Source organism: Equus caballus, chromosome 5, assembly GCF_041296265.1.
Source record: "Equus caballus isolate H_3958 breed thoroughbred chromosome 5, TB-T2T, whole genome shotgun sequence".
Taxonomy (NCBI): Eukaryota; Metazoa; Chordata; class Mammalia; order Perissodactyla; family Equidae; genus Equus; species Equus caballus.
In genome coordinates this window covers 66,822,148-66,831,704 of record NC_091688.1, presented here as the reverse complement: position 1 = coordinate 66,831,704, position 9,557 = coordinate 66,822,148, and the positions used below count along the sequence as shown (strand labels likewise).

The 9,557-nt window shown below is 39.4% G+C and overlaps 1 pseudogene; it reads right to left on the bottom strand.

Annotated features, from left to right (window-relative positions):
• Window positions 1-222: 222 nt before the first annotated feature.
• LOC100060031 (alpha-ketoglutarate-dependent dioxygenase alkB homolog 4 pseudogene) lies at window positions 223-6,882 on the bottom strand (annotated as a pseudogene).
• Window positions 6,883-9,557: the final 2,675 nt, after the last annotated feature.

The window sequence follows — 9,557 nt, the reverse complement described above, 5'->3', positions numbered from 1 at the left end:
TTTTCAGCTCAAATTATCCTACTGCCCTTAAACTGTGACAAATTAAATAACCCAAACAAGTGGCCATGATGCAGATCAAAGGGAACTGACCCGACTCAGACTCCCATCAAAACCAGCTCTCAGGCAAGGCTCACACTGCCCTGGCATCAGCGTATGGAGCGGTGTTCTCTTAAAACCTGACGAGCTGGGAAAAGAGGCCCTAGCAATTGAGCTGTTCCCTCTTCATCCTGGCGAATGGTCAACTCTGGAGACAGCGCCCTGCCTAGGTCCAGCGGCAGCTCCTGCCCCCAGGGAGGCAGCTCCCATGAGCCTCCGTTGAAAGGAGAGAGAGATTTGCAGGAGCTCCTGCCCGAGTTAGGTTCCTGCAACCTCTCGCCAGGACACAACTCTGCCGACAGCTCGCAGAAGGTGGCGCTCTGGCGGCAGGCCTCCACGTGTCTGCAGTGGAGGGCGTGCTTCCCCTGGTGAGCCCAAGCAGAGAGCTGCGGGGAAAGGAACGGCCACCTCCAGCTCCTGGCACAGGATGCCCCTTCTGGGGCCCATCACACCTTCCACCAAGGCCTCGGGAACACCAGACGGGGCCACCAGGTTGCCGGGGTCCGCCAGGCCATTGACAGCATGGCGGGCGACGGGAGGTTGAGGTTCACCAGCCGCTCCTCCAACAGCCAGCCGTTTTCCAGGTGTGTCGATGGCCCCCCTCAGAGCAGTAGTCCAGGGTACAGTGCTCCATGGGCTGGAAGTCTTCCAGAATGGGGAAGAGGCCCATTCTCTGCACCACCTCCCAGGTGAAGCTGGGGAGGCCTCTGAAGCCAGCGATCTTTTGCTTCTGATTCCGAAGCTGACTTTGGACCCATCCTTTGGTTACTCTGTCCAGACTGTGGGAGCTTCCAGGGCTCTTGGTCCATCTGCTGCACCATCTTCGCTTTTCACCGGCTCACATCTGGGAATGGGAGGCCCGGCTTTCAAAGTCAGATTCCTTGGCTCCACGGCCCCAGCCAGCGTCGGCGTAGCACATGAACCCCTGTGTTTGTGTGTTTTCTGCGCGGGTGCTGCTAGCGCGGGTCACCTCCGCGCTGAGGCTCACTCTTCAGACAGATCTCCGATGCTTGTGCAGCCGCATTCAGGAAAGACCTCTGGGGCTCTCACCGCTGCAGCCGGGACAACATGGTGAGGACAGCATTGCAGCCAAAGGAAAGAGTAAGTAAAAACCCCTAAGGGGAGAATGAGATTGGTGTGTGCAGGTACAGAAGGAAGGCCAACGTGGCCAGAGTTTAGGGATTAAAGAGAATGGTAGAAGAAAAGAACAGAGAATTAGACAGGCATCAGGTTATGTAATATTTTATAGATCACTTTGGATTTTCTTTTAGTTGGTTTGGGAAGCTTGTTGGAGAGTTTAAAACAAGGGAAGCGTATGCCCTGAGTGGCTCTCTTGCTGGGTGGAGAATGTGCTGTAGGGGGGCAGGTGTAGAACATACATACTCATCTGTAAAACGGGGTCAAGATAGTACCTACCTCAGAAAACTGTTACAAGTATTTAATGAGTGGATATATATAAAACTGTTAGAATAGTACCTGGTATATAACAAGTACAGCAAAAGTGTGTTTTAAATAAATAAAAATAATGGCTTAATCAAAGTTGTTTTCAGAATTACAAATACAAAGGTGGTTGTGATTGTTTAGAAATATATATTTCAAACAGAACATCAAAGGGATATGTTATCTTTAGGGTGGGGGATGACGAGTTCATCCTGTCTGATTATTGGCCTCTTACTCTTTCTTCACTTCCAGTTCAGTGATTATCTATTCTAGAGAAATTTCTAAGCCCATGTCTTGAATATAACAGTTACTTTACCCAGATTTGCATTCAAGTAACTGATTACAAATTCCATCGGGGTGTTTCTATCATTTTTTTTTAAGTCTCCTGTAGTATCTAGTAAGGTTCCTTATCCATAGATGGCCATCCAAAATGAGCTGGTATTAGAAGGAGGGCATTGAAACTAACAGGATTGAAGAGAGTAAATATTTGGGGACTGTGAGTGCTAAGTGGAAGATTAGAAAGAAAAAAATCACAAGAACAGAAGTAAGTCATTTATGTCAAAGTAAGACATTTAGCAATTAGTCTTACAGACGCTATGTCTGAAGATACTCTGTTTCACATGGAAATGTTAAGGGTTTTGTGGTCAGGTCAATTTTAAGCTCTCTTATAAACCAATTAAGCAATAAAGTCAATAGTCATATAGAAAAATGGAGCTATATACAAATTCTGAGAAATCTTCTAAAAGGTCCTGAAAATTATCTCTTCACAGAGCCCATGAATGAATTGCATTAGTTCAAATGGAAGTTTTGCATATATTGTACATCAGTGGAGATGAAGTTCTTTTTATGTTCAACTCTATAATTCCGTACTGTACATTAATTGTTTTGATGTGTGATACAAAGTATGGATTGTGCTTAATACACAAAGCTTTAAAAGATGAAAAGAGAATAACTGAAGCTTAATACTTATGTTCTCTTAAACAAAAAGGTGAACACAATAGACAGAATGAAATACGTGCATTTTACACCTACTTAAGGAGAATGTGTGTGAAGTTTTATATAGCGAAAGAGTTAGGGCAATGATGAAAGGCGCAGCCCGGAGCTTTCTTCCAGGGAAATTTTTTTTAGCTACCTCATACTCGCTGAACACTTTCTGTAATATATTCATTGTTCCCCATATAGAGAGTAATGAGAAGCTTTTATTTTTCCATTTCTCAACTCGTACAGATTGAGGATGGTTTGAGAATAGTTTGCAGCTTAAAACTTCAGACTGATGTCCTTACTTTTGGTCTTGTGTCCCTATTGGCACCTAGAGTGATGCAGAGGAGCAAAAGTCAGCGCCTGGTGTTCCTCTGCTCAGAATATTCAGATCCCTTCTATCACAGTCAGGGCAGAGGCCAAAGACCTCACAGTGACCTGCAAAAGCCCTAAATTATTCAACTTCCATTTCCTCTCCACCAAAACAGCTGCGTCTCCACCCCCATCTCACTCTGCTCTTTCAAACACAGTAAGCATATACCTGCCTTAGAGTCACCAAGGCCTGCTTTTCCCACAGACTGAGTGTGGTTCATTGATTACTTCCTTCAGAACTTCAAACAAATGTCACTTCAAAGAAGACTTTCTCTAACCATTCTATTTAACTATTTAAAATTACAACTGTCCATTTTCCACTGTCCTGCCCTTCTCTGCTGTCTTGCCTGTTTTATATCCTTCCATAGACAGATCACCATTAGATTACCCATTTTATTAAATGGGAGTGTGTATGTACACGTGTATATGTTGTGTATGTGTCTATTTTCTCCAGTTATAATTTAGGATTCATGAAAGCAAGATCTTTGTTTTGTTCTCTGAATCATACAACCCCTATAATAGTTCCCGGAACATTTTAAGTCCTCAGTATATATATGCTGAATGAATATTTGATGAATAAATGAAGGATCCCAGAAAGAAATCAATTTGAATCCTTAGAAGGAAAAGTTTTACTTTAAACAAATCTTATCCTTATATTTCATATTTTTAGCGTTTGACAAAAAATATCTTGTTTTTTCTATTTCTAAAAGTTCTACTTTTTCTGTTTCTTGAATTACAATAAAATATCTACAGTAGTTACCTACTGAGAAAGAAATCTGAAAATGGAGTGACCTTATAGGTTTATAATATTCATGGTTTTCTTTCTGTCTTTGTAAAATATGCTCATGTAAAAATGCAAAAATAGGAGAAACTTCTTCTCTTTCTTTTTGTGATCTAGCTTGTGATTTGTATTTCCTGTAGTTTTATTAAATTGATATGGTTAATGAATCATATGAAGAGTGTGGAATGTGACAAAAGAAAGGATGCAGTTTCAGGTTTTCTGTCCAAGGCTTTAACCCATTTTGAGTTGATTTTTACATATGATGTAAGATAGGGGTCCTGTTTCCTTTTTTTGGGTGTGACACTCCAGTTTTCCCGTCACCATTTGTTGAAGAGACTATCGTTTCCCCATCATATGTTCTTGACCCCTTGGTCAAAAATTAATAGACGATATATGTATGCGTTTATTTCTGGGCTGTCTATTCTCTTCTATTGATCTGCATGTCTGTTTTTATGCCAGTTTCATTCTGTTTTCATTACTATAGCTTTGTAGTACAGTTTGAAATCAAGAAGTGTTATTCTTCCAGATTTGTTCTGTCTCAAGATTGCTTTGGCTATTCAGGGTCTTTTGTGATCCATACAAATCTTAGGACTTTTTTCTTCTGTTCCTATGAAAAATGCCATTGAAATTTTTATGGAGATTGCCTTGAATATGTAGATCGCGTTGGGTGGTATAGACCTTGTATCAATATTCATTCCTCTAATCCAAGTACACGGAATATCTTTCTGTTTGTTTGTGCCTTCTCCAATTTCTTTCATCAATGTCTTATAGTTTTCAGTGTATAGATCTTTCACCTCCTTGCTTAAATTTATTCCTAAGTATTTTATTCTTTTTGATGCTATTGTACATGGAATTGTTTTCTTAATTTCTCTTTCTGATAGTTAATTGTTAGTGTATAAAAATGCAAGTGATCTTTGAATATTGATTTTTTATCCTTGAACTTGTTTACTAGTTCTAACAGTTTTTTGATTAAATCTTTAAGATTTTTCTATATATAATATCATGTCATCTGCCAATACAGACAATTTTACTTTTTTCTTTCCAATTTGGATGCGTTGTATTTCTTTTTTTTTTTGCCTTATTGCTCTCACTAGGACTTCTAGTGTTATGTTGAATAAAAATGGCAAAGTGGGCATCCTTATCTTATTCCTGATCTTAGAGAAAAAGCTTTCAGCATTTCACCATTGAGTATGATGTTAGTGTGGTGTTAGAGGGTTTGTTATATATATCCTTTATTATGTTGAGGTATTTTCTCTATATAGCTAGATTGTTGAGAGTTTTTTTCATGAAACAATGTTGAATTTTGTCAAATGCCTTTGCTGACTGTATTGAGATAATCATATGCTTTTTATCCTTTGTTTTGTTAATGTGGTGTATCATACTGATAGATTTGTGGCAGTTGAACCATCTTTGCATCCTGGAATAAATCCCACTTGATCATAGTGTATGATCCTTTTAATATGCTGTTGAATTTGTTTTACTAATATTTTGTTGAAGATTTTTGGATCTATGTTCATCAGAGGTATTGTCTTGTAACTTTTTTTTCTTGTAATGTCTGTCTGGCTTTGGTCTCAGAGTAATGATGGACTGACTGAAAAATGAGTTTGGAAGTGTACCCTTCTCTTCTATCTGTTGGAAGAATTTGAGAAGGTTAACATTAGTTTGTCTTTAAATATTTGGTATAATTCACTGGGGAAGCCGTCTGGTCCTATATTTTTCTTTATTAGAAGTTTTTTACTACTGATTCAATTTCCTTACTAGTAAGTGGTCTTTTCAGATTTTCCGTTTCTTCCTGATGCAGTCTTGGTGGGTTGTATATTTCTAGGAATTTATCCATTTCTTCTATGTTTCTAAAATGCTGGCTTATAATTGTTCATACTAGTCTCCTGTGATCCTTTGTATATGTGTGACATCAGTTGTAATGTCCTCTCTTTCATTTATAATTTTATTTATTTGAGTCTTCTCTCTTTTTTTTCTTGGTAAATCTAGCAAAGTTTTGTCTATTTTGTTTATCTTTTAAAAAACCAGCTCTTAAGTTTCATTTATCTAGTTTGTTAAGATTCTAAGTTTATTAGACTCTAGTTTATTAAGACTTGTTTTGTGGCCTAACATGATCTGTCCTGGAAGATATTCCATGTTCTCTTGAGAAGAATGTGTATTCTGCTGCTTTTAGATGGAATATTCTATAAATGTCTGTTAGGTCCATCTTGTCTAACATGTAGTTTAAGTCCAGTGCTTCCTTATTGATTTTCTGCCTGGATGATCTATCCATTGTTGAAAGCGAGATTGCATACTTTCAACTTTTGAAGTTACGTAATCTTATTATGTTAATGTCTGTTTCTCCCTTCAGATAGATGAATATTTGCTTTGTATATTTAAGTGCTCCTATGTTGGTGCATAAATATTTACTAATGTTATATCCTCTTCATGAATTGGCCTCTTTATCGTTATTTAATGGCCTTCTTTGTCCCTTGTTGCAGTCTTTGGCTTAATGTCTGTTTTGTCTGATTTAACTTTAGCTATCCCTGCTTTCTTTCGGTTTCCATTTGCATGAAATATCTTTTCCATCCCTTCACTTTTAGTCTGTGTGTGTTCTTAAAGCTGAAATGGGTCTCTTATAAGCAGTATATAGTTGAATCTTGTTTTTCTTTTTAATCCATTCAGTAACTCTATGTTTTCAGATTGGAGAATTTACATTTAAAGTAATTATTGATAAGTATAGACTTGCTGTACATTTTCTTCTGATTGGTCTAGTCTGCTGTTGAAACCTCTATTCAATTTTCAGTTCCATTACTGTATCCTTCAGCTCTGTGATTTCTGCTTGGCATTTTTTTTATATTTTCTGTCTTTTTGTTAAAATTCTCACTTTTTTCAGGCATTGCTCTCCTGAACTCAGTAAACATATTTATGACTATTATTTTGAGCCCTCTATCAGATAAATGACTTATCTCTGTTTCATTAAGATCTGTTTCTGGAGATTTATCTTGTTCTTTTTTTTTAGACCATAATCCTCCATGCCTGTATTTTTCTTGCCTCTCTGTTGGTTTCTGAGCGTTGGATAAAACAAATCCCTCTCTCAGTCTTGACAGAGTGGGCTTGTGTAGGAGACGGACCTCGTCAATCAGCTCAGGCTCTTGGTTGTCTCTCAAACCTTTGTAACTGTCCAAGCTGAAGTCTTTGTGGCCCCCGGTAATTGAGGATGTGAGAAGACCCATCAGTGTCCCAAAGGGTCAGATCACATTCAGTACTTGGATACAGGCTGATTGGAAGCCAGATCCTCCAGCAGCAGCTGGGAAAGTCTGTAGTTAAGTGCCTTCCAGGAAGCAACTGGGAAGTAGGACGTTTTGCCTGCTCCTTCTGCCCTGGGTCTGTGTATATATAGCCATGGGGCAGGGGTGGGGAGGATGATCTTGCACCCATTAAGAACTGCTTCTTTGTTTGCTACAGCCCTGTGGGGCTTGTGAATGAAAGCCCTGTCGGCTATCAGAGCCAAGAGATCCAGGGACCCATTTCTTGGGCAGCAGCTATAAAAGCTGTGGTGCAGACATATTATAAGCTCTTTCCACTGAGATATGGGTACCCTGGCCTGCACTACAGGAAGATGGGGGCTGGGGGGGTGAGGGATGTCTGTTGGTCTCCTCAGCCCCTGTGAGGATCAAAGCTAGCCCTTAGATGTATGCTAAATTAGAAGCCTGCTCCTCAGGCAGCAACTTTTAAAGAGCGCAGATGGACCCCTTACACGGAAAGATTGGGAGATGGGTATTTTGTCTGTTCCTTCTGTGCTGAGCCCTGGGGAGATAGCTAGTTACTAACTCCTTCTTAGTTTTCTATAGTCCTTGGGACTCATGAATGAAAGCCCTGGAGGCTTACAGAGCCACTGGCCCCTTAGGTTGTGGCTGGAAAACCTAGGGACCTGGAGCCAGGGTTGAGATTTATGGTGAGAATGAGTCTCAGCTTTTCCTATCCATTTTGATGTGGTATTTTCTCATTTGCCCAGTGAGTAGGAGTCACTCAGTTAGTATCTTGATTTCTTTCAGAGATAATTTCTTCGTGTGTAGCTGTACATTTGATGTGTCAATGGGAGGAAAAGAGTTCGGGAGCCTCCTATGTTGCCATTTTGGTCTAACTTCCTCCAAGAAATTCTCAAAATAATTTTCTTAATGTTTTTTCTTTAACTGGAGTTCAGACTCTCAAATCCTCCTGTTTTTTTCTTCCAATTTTCCTTGTCCTTAGTTTAGATTCAGAAGGCTTCCATTTCAATGATGCTTTAACATGTATCCTGAGTCCTCCTCCCTTTACCTATTACCCAAATTTCAATCTAGTGTAGCTTGTTCCACCTGCTTTCTCTTTCCTGGACTTCTTCCTAGACAAGGTGGAAAAATTATTGTTGTTGTTGTTTTTTGAATATTTTATATTTAGCTATGAAAAGCACAAGAAGATGAGATCTTAAGGAAAAATCAACTGGCAATGTTGAGCGATGGGTGAAATGGTTAGACTCTTTAGTGCAAGTGGCTGATTCCCTGTTTTGTGGCACTTTGTGTTGTGACAATAATATCCAATCCTTGTGGAGAGTGAAAAGGTAAAACAAAGTGCATTCTAGAGTAAAAAGTGAGATAGAATTTTGTTAGTACTTAGAAATAATAGTTGAGAAAATAGTGAGTCAAAGATGGCTCTAAATCTTTTAGACTGAAGTCGGAGTGTCTGATGTCCAGTAAATAAATCCAGACTTGGTAAGGAGAGCTGTTGTTTGAAAGGATTATTGCAAAGAGAAGGAAGAGACTGTTGAAACAGGAGGAGAACTATTGCGTTAAGGAGATCACTCTGAACATAAGCTCTGCAAGTGTATGAAGGGTCAGGCAAAAAGAAGTTTATGTTATAGGAGAGAGTGAACAAGGCTAGAAGGAACTGAGTGTGAGATGAAAGGGTAGCATGACTGGGTAGGAGATGCGGGAATGTTTACCCTGCAGTGAATCTGTTCTTGGAAGAGGCCCTTAAGAAGGTGCTGTATGCTGGCTCAAGCTGAGGGTGGACCAAAATTCAGCGACCTGTCGAAGGAAAGAATCTTAACTAAAGTTTGGCTAATAAGTGTTTTGTTCTGACTGATCAGGGGACCAAACCATTGACCTAATAATTTATGAGGCAGTGAATGGAGATTTGGAGGGTCTGTGTCTGGCCTTGTCAGAGAAGCAAAGGGGGCAACTGTGAGTCTCATCTAAGTCATATGGGGAAGGCTGGCTCTGTGTAGTAAGCCATTTCCTAGAAAACAGATTGTGGGAGAATGTTTTAATATTTGCTCTTTTCTGGCCTTACAGGGCTTGGATATAGTTCAGCATGGCCATTGGAAAAACAGGAGAGATGGTCCAAATTAGAACAGAGAAATCTAGCTTGGTCCATTACTAGTAAAGTATCTTAATGAATATGTACTGTGGATGGTTGGTGAAACGAAGCTCAACTGAGAGGAGAGGGCTAAAACTATCTGAAGCCATTACCCAGTACCTAAAATAATTTGTACATTTTTTCTTGAATGAGTGAATGGATAAATGAAAATGGGTAACATCATAAATAGTGAGAAAAACAAGTCTAGTAATCATCCTATTGACTGTAGTCTAGAAAGAAAATGTTTTGTTTTGGTTTTTCGCCCATCTGACACTTTTACTTAGATATTTAATAGATACCTCAAAAAGAATTCTTAATTCTAGTCATTCTACACCCCACCTCTACCCACTTAAAAAAAAAGAAAGTATAAAACTGGTTCTCCCCACTATTCTCCCATCAGTGAAAGGGGTTGCTATTGACCAGTTTTTTTAATGCTCAAAGCTAAGCGTTATCCTTGCTTCCTTTCTCTTCTACCCCATAGTCAGTCTATCAATAAATACTTTGGAGGAAATCT